The following is a 15,306-nucleotide window of genomic DNA, read 5'->3' as shown; positions in this document are numbered from 1 at the left end:
TGAGTTGTTTTTTTTTTTTCCTCTCAGACATAGCTGCTGTTCTCCCAGGGAGCAGGGCATCTTAGGGCCAGGGCTATGGAGCAAATAGGTAAAGAGTGAGGTCAAGGCCATAAGTTGGTTCATATTACCTTATTCAACAAGTATTCACAGGTCACTTCTGTGTACAAGGCATCACCTTAATCACTCTTCCCGCAATGGCCAGATGTCCGTTTGGTGGAGAGAGTGGACAAAAGTGCTAAAACGGTAGGCTTAATACTACTTTGACTCTGTGCCCAATAACCAAGATAGATGGTTGGAGAGAAGTTGTGTGTTTCACTCACACACAGGGATTGCCATAAATCAAGAAACAGCAGAAGATAGTCAAGTAACTCTTTGCTCCCCCCACCATCCCACCCTCCTCACCCCAACTCCTTGCTTCCTGTAACTTGGATTTGAGAGCCTGTTGTAAATTAGCTGCACAAAAGCAGGGAAATTGCTTCTCCTGACACTCTTTTCCTGCACCACCCAAGCACCCCTGAATCTTACGTTATCATCACAGTATTTTCGGTGAGGATACACCCACATGTGGTGCAGGGCACTGCAGAATGCTGTAGAGAGAATTCATCTTTTCTTTTCAGACACCTCAATATCTCATCACAGTTGTCAAAGCAGATGAAAACTAGGGCTGCTGTTGAGTCACAGCCTCTTTTATCGCACATCCTCTCTTCTGTGTGTGTCCAGAGAATTGATGTAATTTCTTCAAACAGTTCTTGGAAAATATCTACTGTTTTTTGTGCCTCTCAGTAATATTACTTTGGTCTATGGCCAGAAAAGCATAGGTTGACTCTAATTTTTTTTAATTTATTTTTTATCGAAGTATGATTGATTTACAGTGTTGTGTTAATTTCTGCTGTACAGCAAACTGATTCAGTTATATATATATATATATATAAACTTTTTTAATATATTCTTTTCCATTATGGTTTATCACAGGATATTAAATATAGTTCCCTGTGCTATACAGGAGGACCTTGTTGTTATCCATTCCATATATAATAGCTTGCATCTGCTGACCCCAAACTCCCACTCCATCCCTTCCCCACTGGGCCCCCTTGGCAACCACAAGTCTGTTCTCTATGTCTGTGAGTATGTTTCTGTTTTGTAGATAAGTTCATTTAAGTTATATTTTAGAGTCCACACATAAGTGATATCATATGGTATTTGTCTTCCTCTTTCTGACTTATTTCACTTAGTATGATCATCTCTAGTTCCATCCAAGTTGCTGCAAATGGTATTATTTCATTCTTTTTTGTGGCCAAGTAGTATCCCATTGTACATATGTACCACATCTTCTTTATCCATTCATCTGTTGATGGACATCTTTTTGTGTGTGTGAATTAAAACTTATTTTTTTAACTTATTTTTTGAGTTGGTCCCAATATTTATTTTTTTCTAATTAATTTTTTTGTTGGAGTATAGTTGATTTATAATGTTGTGTTAGTTTCTGCTGTACAGCAAAGTGAGTCAGTTATACATACACATATATCCACTCTTTTTTTAGATTCCTTTCCCGTATAGGTCATTACACAGTATTTTATATATATATATATATATATATATTTTTTTTTTAGTGTTGAACAATTATAGCCTTTTGTTGTAGATCCTAGAATTGTACCTCATGTGATAAATTACAAGTCTTATTTATTCATACTTAGATGTAGGTTATTTTTACAGTTTTATTTTTGTGTACAGATTTGCTTAACCATCACTGAATTTCTAGGTCACGTTCAGGTAACTGAAGAGCCTTTATAAGTAGTTTATATTGTCTAGACCCAAGGTATGCTGCAAACCCAGTCTGGAGCAAAATGGGAAATAACATCTTTCTAAAGACAGGCTTAGAAATCCTAATCCAGTAATTTAAGATGTTTCCTTTCTCGGGTAGCAGGGCTGAGTTATACCTGGCTGCTAGGCCACCATTCACAGGGATAGCCAAGAAAACAGGGTACAGGCCACCAAAAACAAGACCCACCAGTCCACCACGTATTATGGTACAGGTTTCACAATGTAAATCACCTGTATTCAAAGGTAAACTTACAAAACCTTTGTAAGATACGTGTGCCGTCAAAAATGGGATCACTGCCATTGGTAAGCCAGCAGCTACACAAGCCTGTGTCACATGTAGGATGCCGTCGGAAGAGACTATTTGCTATTAGGCCACAGAGGGCAGCATTAAGTCCAATATATGTTGATCCATTTTCAAGCAGATTCCTTTCTGCTTCTGGATTGGTTAATTTTTCTGGTTATGATTTCAATTAAGTTCTTCTTGACAGTATCATCTGGTTTATGATTTTCCATCTTGAGCCTTTTACTGCACCCCTTTACCCGGAATGCTGCTATCTTACGCTCTCCTCCCAGCAGTCACTGCCTCCTCCGACCTCCATCAGCCAAGCGAGTGCTCACTCCAAGCTGCACTCAAGTCGCCCGGGCGCAGCCATTTTGGCTGACACGTGACACCTATATATATATATATTTTTTTTAAATTTTATTTATCTATTTATTTTTGGCTGCGTTGGGTCTTTGTTGCTGCATGTGGGCTTTCTCTAGTTGTGGCGAGCCAGGGCTACTCTTCATTGTGGTGCACGTGCTTCTCATTGCGGTGGCTTCTCTTGTTGCAGAGCATGGGCTCTAGGCGTGCGGGCTTCAGTAGCCTTGATGCACGGGCTTAGTTGCTCCGTGGCATGTGGGATCTTCCCTGATCAGGGCTTGAACCCGTGTCCCCTGCATTGGCAGGCAGATTCTTAACCACTGCGCCACCAGGGACGTCCCATTACAGAGTATTGAACAGAGTTCCCTGTGCTATTCAGTATATTCTTATTAGTCATCTATTCTATATATAGTAGTGTATATGTGTCAATTCCGGTCTCCCAACTTATCCCTCCCAGTTGGCTCTAATTTTAATTAGCATTTATTGACCTATTCTTCCATATTATTGGCTTTTGGCGTTCTCTTCACTATCCACGTCTAATGTCTTTGTAGTAGTAGTGAGCCCCAAGAAGAAGTGTTTGACATAGGAACCAATCCAAAGATTAATAGTATATAAAAGATTTTCTACTTTTTCCCAAGAAGTGAAGCAAATCAGTATGAAATATGAGACAGTGTAATTTTTCCAGACTCTCATTTCTCTACCATAGCAGGCAGCTTCCCTTGTAAATAAGTGCTCTTCTTTCTTCCAGAAAGAAATTTATTACAGGAGGCTAGTTAACTGCCTTGGGGAGTTGATGGAAGTCCCATCTCTTTGAGTCATGGCGCGTACCTCGGTGGGAGTGAATTCCACACAGAGTTTTAGTGACGATGATCTCACTATTTTATGTCTCATGTCTGTGCTTTAGTTTATGTGCCAAGATTGCTTTCCCTGATGAACAAAGTTTTGTCTAAGGCAAAGTGATCTTGCCTCTTCACTTGTCCCTTTCCCCCTTAGTTAACCACACTTTGGCATGTGGCACCTGTTAATGAATTCAACCAAAGATGGTCGCACTCCAGATTGTTACTGGCATTTGTCATCTGACATCTACAAGTATAACTGATAATGAGTGCACTTTAGCTGAAACCTTAGTCAGCAGTACCATATTCCTGGGGGAGACTGGACCACTATGGCAAGCCTGTAGGTCCTGCTGCTCTTCTGCCTTCCAGGTAGAGGCAAGGGGATAGCACTGAGACACCATGATCCAAAAGGTGAACTAGGATGAGCTCTTCTAAATAGCCCTCTCACTGGAACACCAAGGTAACACCCAAGTTAAGTCTCTTAACTTAATACCCAAGTTAAGGGCTTCCCTGGTGGCGCAGTGGTTGAGAGTCCGCCTGCCGATGCAGGGGACACGGGTTCGTGCCCCGGTCTGGGAAGATCCCACATGCCGCGGAGCGGCTGAGCCCGTGAGCCATGGCCGCTGAGCCTGCGTTTCCAGAGCCTGTGCTCCACAATGGGAGAGGACACAACAGTGAGAGGCCCGCATACTGCAAAAAAAAAAAAAAAAAAACCTTATTAAAAATGTTTGGGTCTCTCACGAAGCCCTACTGTACTCAAGCTTACCAGGAGATCTGGGTAGGAATGGCGCTGATGGGCTTCATCGTTTATAAAATCAAGAGTGCTGATAAAAGGAGTAAAGTTTTGAAAAGTTCAAGTCCTGGGCCTGCTCACAGCCATCATTAACCAGCTTTACTTAGAGTGCACATCAGGTGAAATGCAGTCTGGCTGTGAATTTAAGTAAGCTCTGTTATATGGAAACATGGAACATCACTGTACACCTGTATAAGGGCCATATCCTTCATGGAATGGATAAATGTACTTAGAAGATGCAAAAACAAAGCAAAACAAAACCCAGTTAATTCATTAGGTTGATGTTCTGGTTCTATAACATTCCTTTGAAACCAGGGTCCTTAACCTAGATTCCATGGACTCCCAGGAATCTATGAATGGCTTTAGGGGATATGTAAGACACCTGAAATTGTATGCACAATTTTGTGTTGCTGTGGATATTTCTGAGAAGAAAGTCTCTAGCTCTTATCAGAGTCTCAAAGATGTCTGTAACTCCCTCACTTTCTAAGTGAGGTCATTTAATATGACCACATTATGGTGTATTGGTTCTCACTCATTCAATCGATTTTCATTAATAAATATAGGATAAGTAATTGCCCAAGAAAGGCACTATGTTTGACATTTAGGGAGAGACAAAGATACAGTACAACTCTTGTTTTGGAAAAGATTACTATCTTTTGGGGATGAATTGCACAATAGTCCCCAAAAAGACAATTAACAATGCAAGGTTATGAATGTACCTAGTAAGTGGTATGGGCAAAACATGCTAAAATAATTTAGAGAGGGAGGGATCACTACTTCTGGGGTTGTTGGACAGGAGCTGAACTTGAGCCTGGAGATGTAGCAACAAAGCCTGACAATGGTGTTCAGCCACTGTACCCTGGGTGTTCATATCAGATGTTAAATAATGAAATATTTCTGTGCCAGTTGGTTGCAGTCTTCCCCCAAGCCCACCCCAGTGCCTCTACTGCCCTGACCGTATCTCCACCAGGAATTCCCAGCACTCCCCCCACCACCACCTTCTAGGATCCAGTAACTGTAGGATTAATGCCTAGCCCAGAAAGATCTTCTAGGACACCACTCCAGCCTTCTGGCTAGAGTTCTTCTGATGGTTCAGTGTCCATACTGATCAGTTATTGATATCTTGAATATCACCACTGCTTTTTTTTTTTTTTCTTTTTTGCGGTACACGGGCCTCTCACTATTGTGGCCTCTCCCGTTGCGGAGCACAGGCTCCAGACGCGCAGGCTCAGCGGCCATGGCTCATGGGCCCAGCCACTCTGCGGCATGTGGGATCTTCCCGGACCGGGGCATGAACCCCTGTCTCTTGCATCGGCAGGCAGACTCTCAACCACTGCGCCACCAGGGAAGCCCTCACCACTGCCTTTAAGGTATGATATATGTTTGTTAGGAGTTTATGTGTATAATCGTATGACTGAAATAATAGAAAGGAGTAGGAAAACATCTAAGGAAAGAGAAATGGTAAAAGAAAGAAGACCAGTTGGTTGATAAGACTATTCTGGGTTTAGAGGATAGCCGACTAATTTGGTTGGATACAGAGAAGAAGAATAGTGAATGATAAAGTTAAAAAGACAAGCTGTAGCCAGCTTGTTGTGGAAACAGTTTGGGATTGGGAGCATGGGAGGGAGGGTAGGTGCTGCACTCTGGAATTTGGGCTGTATATGTTAGATGTCACCTGTAAATGCTTAAGGTGTGGAATGACATGATGACAGCGGAACTTTTAGAAGAATAATATGGCAGGGGTGTGTAGGATGAAAGGACAAAAGGAATCATTAGCAAGGTAAATTCTAGATGTAAATTAGCCATCATGAAAATTTTCCTGTGAAAATTAGACAATCAACTATGAATTTTAATGTGAGAGGGTGTGGAGGAAAAGACACACTGGCTGTGGCACAGAATGAAACTGGATAGACTATTTGAAAGGGAGTCTTAAGAAACCTGGGCCATCTGGTTACAGTGTCCCTAGGAGAGGGCAGATCAGGTTAGTGACCACAGAAAGGAGCCAGTGAAGAGCAGGGAAAATCGCACTGCTGTTTGGGATACGTTCAGGGTAGTAGGATAGAGACTAGACCACAAAAAAAGCCACTCAACAATTACCTGTCTGTCTTATGTAAAGTTCATAAACTAACATGACAAAATAGTTGGGGGAGAGAGAGAGAGAGAATATGATTGAATCTTGGACTTATTTGACTGACTTGTTCTTACTTGTTCTATCTAATTCTAGACCAGCAATCAAGCAAGTCTTGGCAGCCCAGAATCCCTCCCTAGCACGCATTGCACATTTTCAGGGAACACCAGGAATTTCCAGGGAACACACAGCATGTGAATGTGTAGTGTGACCAGTGTGACCCTGTAGTAAGGGTCAGAGCGGAGACTCAACCCAGTTCTCCTGGCGATTTTAAGGTGGTGCAATTTCCATGAGAAGCCAGCTACAGCTGTTGTTCATCCACCTGAGAAAGCTTTGCTTTGAGTATTGGCACCAAAATTAGAGTTCTTATTCTTCAAATGGTTGAAAAACAGCTGAGGTCAACCTCCCAAAATGCAATAGTGTTTCTATTCCAATGCATAAAGTCAGCAAGCAATAAGATCTGAAGGACACTTCTTTGTTTTATTTTTATTGGGAGTGAAGACTGTTTGTCTTTTTTAATTTTTCTGGAGGAGTTTAAGCATTTAGAGGGATGAATTACCTCTGGCTTTATGTGTCCAACATCATCAAACTGCCCCATGAAGATATTTTTTTGCTAAAATGAGCCCTGTGTGTGAGGTCATTCTATCTTGTTACACCAGACACCAAGGCAAACTATTTAGAATAAATTGAAATGAATAACTAATGAAAGAGAAAAGAATATTCCTTTCAGGGTTCCTGGATATACTAGTCTTGTTCTTTTTTTCTGGCTTCTCCTTACTTCTTTCCACTTTTGCATCATTTTGACCCATTCACCCTCATGGCTTATTCCTTCCTTTCCATTTCAGAGTAGCTGTAATGGCAGCCTAGTTGCAGACAAGGAGACTTTGTCCTCTGAAGGAGATGGCATGAAAGACAGGAACTGCTGTTGTCCTGTCTACCATGGACGTCAAGAAATGCCTTTCCTTCTATTCATGAACGTAGGCCACCAGGCTGGCAAACAGGAAGAGGCCCTGTGCTCCCTGGCTGAGCCACACAGTACACAGTACCCTGACTCTGGAGTGAACATTTCTGCTTCCTCTTTGTTCTTTAGGGAACTGGTTAGTCTACAGCCTTGCTATTCAAAGTATAGTCCAAGACCCAGTGCCATCATGCCATCAGCGTCACCAAGCAACGTTCAAAGTGAAGAACTTCCACCTCAAACCTATGGAATCAGGATGTGCTTTTTTTTTTTTGGCCATGCCACATGGCTTGTAGGATTTCAGCTCCCCAACCAGGGATTGAACCCGGGCCCCAGCAGTGAAAGCTCTGAGTCCTAACCACTGGACTGCCAGGGAATTCCCAGGATCTACATATTAATAAGATCCCCAGCTGATTCGGATGGGCATTAAAGTTTGAGAAGCACTGGTCTACAGGACGTCCTCTTACCCACAGACACATTTTCCCTTTCTGGTGAGTTTGGGACACGATTCAACAGAAATCATACACTATACTGAGGTATATCTTAGTAGAAATTATGCCCCTACATATACCTAGGTACACTAAGAACAAATTGAAAACAAATTTAACTTAAAAAGTTGAGTTCTTTGCCTGATATGTTTTTAATACTCTGAATAGACTGGTGAATTTCCTTGTTGCAATGACTTGACACCTCTTGTGAACTATTCAAACCAAGGAAATAATCAGAAACAACTTATCAAACACCAACCCAAATCTTGCTACTTGGCAATTTTTAGAACCCCTCAGGCAAAAACAAACTACAAATTCCCTAGTCAAAAAAACATAGATAGTTAAGCAAAATAATTTTTTTACACTATGTTTGTGCATATTCTCTTAACTGCTGAACTCCCTGGGAAGCTATATTGATTTATTTGGATGCTTTGCCCAATTCCTTCTCATTTGGGATTTTTGGTGAGAACATAATCAGAACTTAATATTTCGATTTTTCCAACATTCCAAAGCTATGTTCTTTTTAAGCATTCTGAGAATCTCAAGTTTCTTTAAGCTTTTCCTCCCCTGTGATTTTAAGTTCAAGCCAAACAATTGGATTTATCCTACTATCACTTCACCCTGAGAGAATTCTGTCAGAAGCAGTATTCATTTGTTTTTATAACTTTTTATTTTATATTGGAGTATAGCCAATTCAGAAGCAATATTCAGGGGCTTCCCTGGTGGTGCAGTCGTTAAGAATCCACCTGCCAATGCAGAGGACATGGGTTTGAGCCCTGGTCCTGGAAGATCCCACATGCCGAGGAGCAACTAAGCCCGTACGCCACAGCTACTGAGGCTGTGCTCTAGAGCCCGCGAGCCACAACTACTGAAGCCCGCGTGCCTAGAGACTGTGCTCTGCAACAAGAGAAGCCACGGCAACAAAAAGCCTGCGCACAGCAACAAAGAGTAGCCCCCGCTCACCGCAACTAGAGAAAGCCCATGTACAGCCACAAAGACCCAACAGAGCCAAAAATAAATAAAATAAATTAATTTTTAAAAAAAAGCAGTATTCAGTTTGCAAGCAAAGCAGGAAAACATCAGCAGTATTCTCAGATTCTCTTAAAATAATTTCCATAATATAATATTGAGGTTTACTGCTTGATATCTTAAGGATATCAAGGATCAATTTTTATTTTTGAACCTCTGTTTCATGAGCAAAACACTTACTTGTTCTTTCCAGCATTGTCCAAGGACAGTAGCCTTATTCTCTAAATACTTTAACAGAACAGAATTTTCTGACTGATCAAGTATGTTTATATGATAAATCAGTGGCCCAGGCATGATTCAAGAAGGTAATGTCCTTTATTCTTTAATTTTATTATTATTAGGGAAGGGATGTGGGAACAGATGTATATGTATGACTGATTCACTTTGTTATAAAGCAGAAACTAAAAAAAAAATTTTTATTATTATTTTACTTGGATTGACTTCTATTATAAACTTCTATTTATAAATATTTGATCTAGCTCACAATATTTTGTTCACTTAGACAAACTTATTCATACACTAACATGAAAACCTATACAAAGGGGTTATAATATTGAGCCTAGAGTATTTGACTCCTACTCTTGTATCTAACTACTAGTTAGAAATAGGTATAATATTTATATTACTAGTACTAGGTATAGTCATTTTACTAGTAACTGCAGGTGACACAAAGGAAATAAAAAATGGTCTTTGTCTTAAGTGTACTTTTTCAGGTAGGAAGACAAAGCAGAAGAAATGTGCAAGAAGAAAATGGAAAAACAATTCTCACCCAGGTATATGATGGTAACAGCTACCTGGGCCACCAGTGTCAAGCTACTTGAATGCTTATCCTGGGTAAGGCACTGTGCTTAGACCTTGACATGTAGCAGTATCCCATTCACAACAGCTCCATTCTACAGAGGAGAAAAATGAGGCTGGGAAACTTCAGTAACTTGAAATTGGTATTCAAACCAACATTGCATATCAAAATCATGCTCTTAACTATATAGTACTTCCTGCCTGATAGAGAGTAAGGGATAGAATATTTATTTTCATTTGCTGTTAAAAAAAACCTGTTGTCGGGCTTCCCAGGTGGCGCAGTGGTTGAGAGTCCGCCTGCCGATGCAGGGGACGCGGGTTCGTGCCCTGGTCCAGGAGGATCCCACATGCCGCGGAGCATCTGGGCCCGTGAGCCATGGCCGCTGAGCCTGTGCATCCAGAGCCTGTGCTCCGCAACGGGAGAGGCCACAACAGTGAGAGGCCCACATACCGCAAACAAACAAACAAACAAACAAACAAAATCCTGTTGTCTACTATTTTATTTATTTTTTTACAGCTTTGTTGAGATACAGTTGACAAATAACATTGCGTGAGTTTAAGGTGAACAAGGCATACAACATATTGATTTGATACACTTATATATTGTCAAATGATTACCACAGCTAAATACCTCCATCATGTCACGTAATTATCGTTTCTTCTTTGTGGTGAGAGTATTTAAGATCTACTCTCTTGGCAACAGTCCTTTACTCCTGATATTTCAATTGCAAACCTCTTGAAAATGAAAATGATGTTACCTAATTCCTTTGTGTCACCCAGGACCCTGCACAATGCTGGGCACAGTATAAATGTTGCAACTTCCCCAAGGATGAACTGCAAACAGGATTACCAAAATCTTGGCAACTAGCAGCATAAACTTGGTGTGCTAGACCTTTTCTAAAAGAAAGAGCATAATATAATAGATATCAGGTGGTTTTCTCATGGTTTGTATATCCACTAAACTCATGATGCCTCTGGAATTTTTCATCTGACCTTTGGTCTCAGTTCACTTCCTCTACCTTTAAGAGTCAACTCAATCTTCACCTCTTCTGCGGAGGAAACATTCCCTGACTTCCTGAGGTAGAGGGGACTGTTTTCTCCTTGGTGTTCTACTACTCCTCGTGTCGCACTTCATAGCACACATGGTACAGTATGTAGCACTGGTGTGTGTGGGGATGGTGCATTTATAGGGAAGCCTGGGAGGAGCCCATTGCCATCTGGTGGGGAGATAAATTTCTAACACAGTATACATCTCATATCATGGCAGTGTAGATTTACATGACATGTTCAAGGCATCTCATGTGCGATATAATATTTACTGAGTCTGTGATAGATAGATACATAGATAGATAGATAGAAAGAAAAAGTTTTCCTTGGCCCTCTTAGTGTTCCTGGCTGGGTCTGAAAATGAAACTGACAAAGACAGATGAAGAGGAGAAAAGCCTACAAATTTATTTAACATAAGTTTTACATGACACAGGAGTCTTCATAAGGAAATGAAGACCCATGGAAACAGAACTGAGTATTTTTATGCTAGGTTTGATGAGGAGAGGATAGTCATGGAAGAATATGATAGGTCAGAGAGTATGAGGTAATTGAAGTAAACTGGAGAAAACTTAGCAAAGCTGGTTTGTTAGGATTCTTCTCTGGGTCCATTGGTCTTTGGAGATAAGAATGCTCCTTTTCTACAGGTATAGGGTGAGCACCTCTCACAGGAGCCTTTTTGAACTATTTCAGAGAAGGATGGTAGTGGGGGGGAAAGTCAGAGTGACCGTCTTGCTTCTACTGTTTTCTCAAACTCCTTCCACTTAAAATAGTCAATATGCCAAGGTGCCATATTTTGAGGAAGCAAGTCCTCAATCATTAAAATCATTAGTAAAGCATTACTCAAATTGCCCCACTAGAAACTTTTCAAGATTTTAATAGCTGCTCCTTGAAAAAAAGGCTTTAGTGGTCAAATGAGTTTGATAAATTCAAGATTAAATAAAATTAAACTTTTAAATGTATGCTATAATTTTTCCCTGCAATACTTCTCAAAACTCAACATGCGGATGTGCATTGTGAATCTCCCAAGTGTGAATCCAGTATGCAGCGTTTCCTAATCATACTTGCCCATAGAATTCCCTCTTTTTTCATGCCCTGTAGAACATAGTGTGGAGACTGACTTCATGATTGAGAGTAGAGAAAGATATCAATGTCATCACAGATTAATTTCCTGGTTTTGGGTCAGCACTTTAAGCCATAGTTTCCTGATCTGCAAAATGGGGATAATACCTATATCTCATATTGTTGTTGGCAAAACAAAAAAGGTTTATAAAATGCCTAGGAGTTCTCAGTAGATCTTCGCAATTACGATTGTTAACAGTAATATATCTGGGAGCTGGGACTTCCCTGGAGGCGCAGTGGTTAAGAATCCGCCTGCCAATGCAGCAGACACGGGTTCGAGCCCTGGTCCGGGAAGATCCCACATGCCACGGAGCAACTAAGCCCATGCACTACAACTACTGAGCCTGCACTCTAGAGCTCATGAGCCACAAGTATTGAGCCCATACACTACAACTACTGAAGCCCGCACACCTAGAGCCCATGCTCAGCAACAAGAGAACCCACCGCAATGAGAAGCCCGCGCACCACAATGAAGAGTAGCCCCCGCTCACCACAACTAGAGAAAGCCCGCGCAGCAATAAAGACCCAATGCAGCCAAAAATAAATAAAATTTAAAATGTATATATATATAATAGATATCTGGGAGCTGCCTATTCATCTTCGGAACCCCTGTGCTTTGCAGAGTACTGGACCTGAAGTTGACTTGAGTTCAGACTGTTACACATGGCTCAGCTTCAGCATGTGGGTGGCCCAAAGGCTTCCCTACTAACTGTATCCTTTGTTCTTTAACAGGATTGGAGTCGGTCTTAGATGAGTCCTGTTCTGGTCATGGTCCTATTGCTTAGTATCTTCTCATAAAAAACAAAAATAAGATAAAAGAAGAAATGAGGTTTGAACTAAATAACCTCTAGAGTTCATGTTCTCTAAAACTCTAAGGGATGGAAGTTTCCTGGCGGTCCAGTGGTTAGTACTCAGCGCTTTCACTCCCGTGGGCCAGGGTTCAATCCCTGGGCAGGGAACTAAGATCCCTCAAGCCTTGTGGTGGAGCCAAAAATAAAATAAAAAGGTTGGGGGCTTCCCTGGTGGCACAGTGGTTGAGAGTCCGCCTGCCGATGCAGGGGACGCAGGTTCGTGCCCCGGTCTGGGAAGATCCCACATGCTGTGGAGCGGCTGGGCCCGTGAGCCATGGCCGCTGAGCCTGCGCGTCCGGAGCCTGTGCTCCGCAACGGGAGAGGCCACAGCAGTGAGAGGCCCGCGTACCGCAAAAATAAATAAATAAATAAATTAATTAATTAATTAAAATAAAATAAAATAAAAGGGGCTTCCCTGGTGGCGCAGTGGTTAAGAATCCGCCTGCCAATGCAGGGGACACGGGTTTGAGCCCTGGTCTGGGAAGATCCCACATGCCGAGGAGCAACTAAGCCCGGGTGCCACAGCTACTGAAGCCCATGCACCTAGAGCCCTTGCTCTGCAACAAGAGAAGCCACCGCAATGAGAAGCACGTGCACTGCAACGAAGAGTAGCCCCTGCTTGCTTGCAACTAGAGAAAGCCCTCATGCAGCAACGAAGACCCAACGCAGCCAAAAATAGATAAATAAATTTAAATAAATAAATAAATAAAATAAAAAACAAATTTTTAAAAAACAAAATTTTAACCCAATGCAGCCAAAAATAGATAAATTAAATAAATAAATTTAAATAAATAAAATAAAAACCAAAATTTTAGGGGAGACCAAAAGTAATTCTCAGGCTGCCACAGTTAGAGTTTTGGTACTATTTTGACTGGGCTGATGAGTACAAGTGTCTATGCACCACTTTATTTTTTTCACTTAGAAAGGCCACTTTAAACTGATTGCTATCAATATTCTTTTTTTTTTACATAGAAAAGGTGAATATTTAATACACCTGTACATGTTTATTTCCTTTTCCCTTTGCAGAGCAAATCAACTTTTAATTCAGGAGTGGCATGCAATCAAAACCTATTGATATTTACATCATTTGGAAATATCTCAATGTATTAATTTATTTGAAAATGCATATAATATTCTTTTTTTTTTTGCGTCACGTGGGCCTCTCACTGTTTTGGCCTCTCCCGTTGAGGAGCACAGGCTCCGGACGCGCAGGCTCAGCGGCCATGGCTCACGGGCCTAGCCGCTCTGCGGCATGTGGGATCTTCCCGGACCGGAGCACGAACCCGTGTCCCCTGCATCGGCAGGCGGACTCTTAACCACTGTGCCACCAGGGAAGCCCACATATAATATTCTTGATATAAAGGAATTTGACTTTGGTTAATATTTCATTTTATCAGATTATATATCAGTTATATATGAATATACAGCACTGTAAACTAGAATTTATGCCTGGAAGTCGTTTTGATACATCTCCTCCCTGACCTCTATTTACCAGCCAGTGCAGCTGTGCGGTGGTTCTCTGTGTAGGATTCAGAAACAATGCAATTTTTGAAGTCAACCAGATGTTTTCCATTTCAGAGGAAAAGATCACACTTAGTGAAGTATTTATTTATGCGCTTCACAACAAAACAAAAGATTATATAAGAAAACTTTCAAGGGACACGGGTCGTAGAAACCAACTGAACACCACAGCTTTCCCAACTTCCTGGGAAGTTGCAAAAGAAATACCTGTACACAAAAGTTGACCTTGTGCTGGCTGCAAAGATTTGTAGATTAAGGTTATAATGACCAATAAATTACAATGAGAGTTACCATTAGAATCTGATGAGAGACTCCCACTTTGGTTTTATTTGGTTTCTATCCACTTTTTCCAAAAATACGTCCTGTAACACATACAAAGGAGTGGTTTTTAAAGCATGTCCTAAAATGAGTGTCTATGGAAACTTAAGGAATATTTTGGGAATAAATTCCCTCAAAACAAAAACAAAACCAACACGTTTTAAAATTCGAAAGTGAAAATAGGTGTAACTTGTTAGTGACTAATCATTGGAGACACCAGGTTTGGTATTCGAGCAGTGGCTAGATTTAAAGAAAATCATCATTTGAGTAGTTTTCTTCTCCTTTTATTCTTTCTTTCTTTCTTTTTTTTAAAGGAACCAAACTGTTGATCTGGGGGACACCCACTTGAAAAAGGCTCAAGGCGCTTCTGGACAAGGCAGCGCCAGCCGGGCCCGGAGGTTCCAGCGACTCCCGCGGACGCTCCACCTACGCGCCGCCAGCGAGGTTTCCGGGAACCGGGGCGCGGCGCTCGGCGGGCCGAGGCGGGTGAGTGGGTGCCCCGTTCCCCTCCTGCCATCCCCGCTCCTAGTGGTCCAGGGCTGGAGAGGCAGTGGATGGCGACGAGGCAGGTTCCTTGGGACTCGGGACCTCCCGCGGGGAGACGCCCGGCGGAGAGCCAGGGGCGGAAGGGTGCCGGGCGCAGACCCCCAGCGCCGCGCCCTTGCGCTGCCCGCTGCCGGGGTCGCGGGGACCACACAGACGCCGAGGGGACGCGCCTGCCCCCGGCCCACGGGGCCTTCTCTGTGCCGTCCTGGCCTCTGACCCCGTCTCCTTTGCTTTGCTTCATTTCGGAAATTGAAACTTAAAATGGTTTGTGTTTCCCCACTGTTCTTGTAGTGTCTCTGGAGACAGTTGTTAGGAAAACAGATTCCTTCAGGACATTTACTCTCTTGGCAGGCGCAGGTTTTGGCAGTCGTGTCTCACTTTTCAGAATATGCAGGGGTTTTCTTGAAAGA

General features: G+C 42.1%; 1 pseudogene across 1 annotated transcript; it reads right to left on the bottom strand.

Annotated features, from left to right (window-relative positions):
* Positions 1–1,744: 1,744 nt before the first annotated feature.
* LOC307057239 (transmembrane protein 126A-like) lies at positions 1,745–2,334 on the bottom strand (annotated as a pseudogene). The gene has a single exon. The product of its transcript is annotated as a transmembrane protein 126A-like (transcript).
* Positions 2,335–15,306: the final 12,972 nt, after the last annotated feature.

Source organism: Hyperoodon ampullatus (genome assembly GCF_949752795.1).
Source record: "Hyperoodon ampullatus genome assembly, chromosome: 8".
NCBI classification, from domain to species: domain Eukaryota; kingdom Metazoa; phylum Chordata; class Mammalia; order Artiodactyla; family Ziphiidae; genus Hyperoodon; species Hyperoodon ampullatus.
Note: the sequence above shows the minus strand (reverse complement) of the source record. Positions and strands in the feature narration are given on the sequence as shown.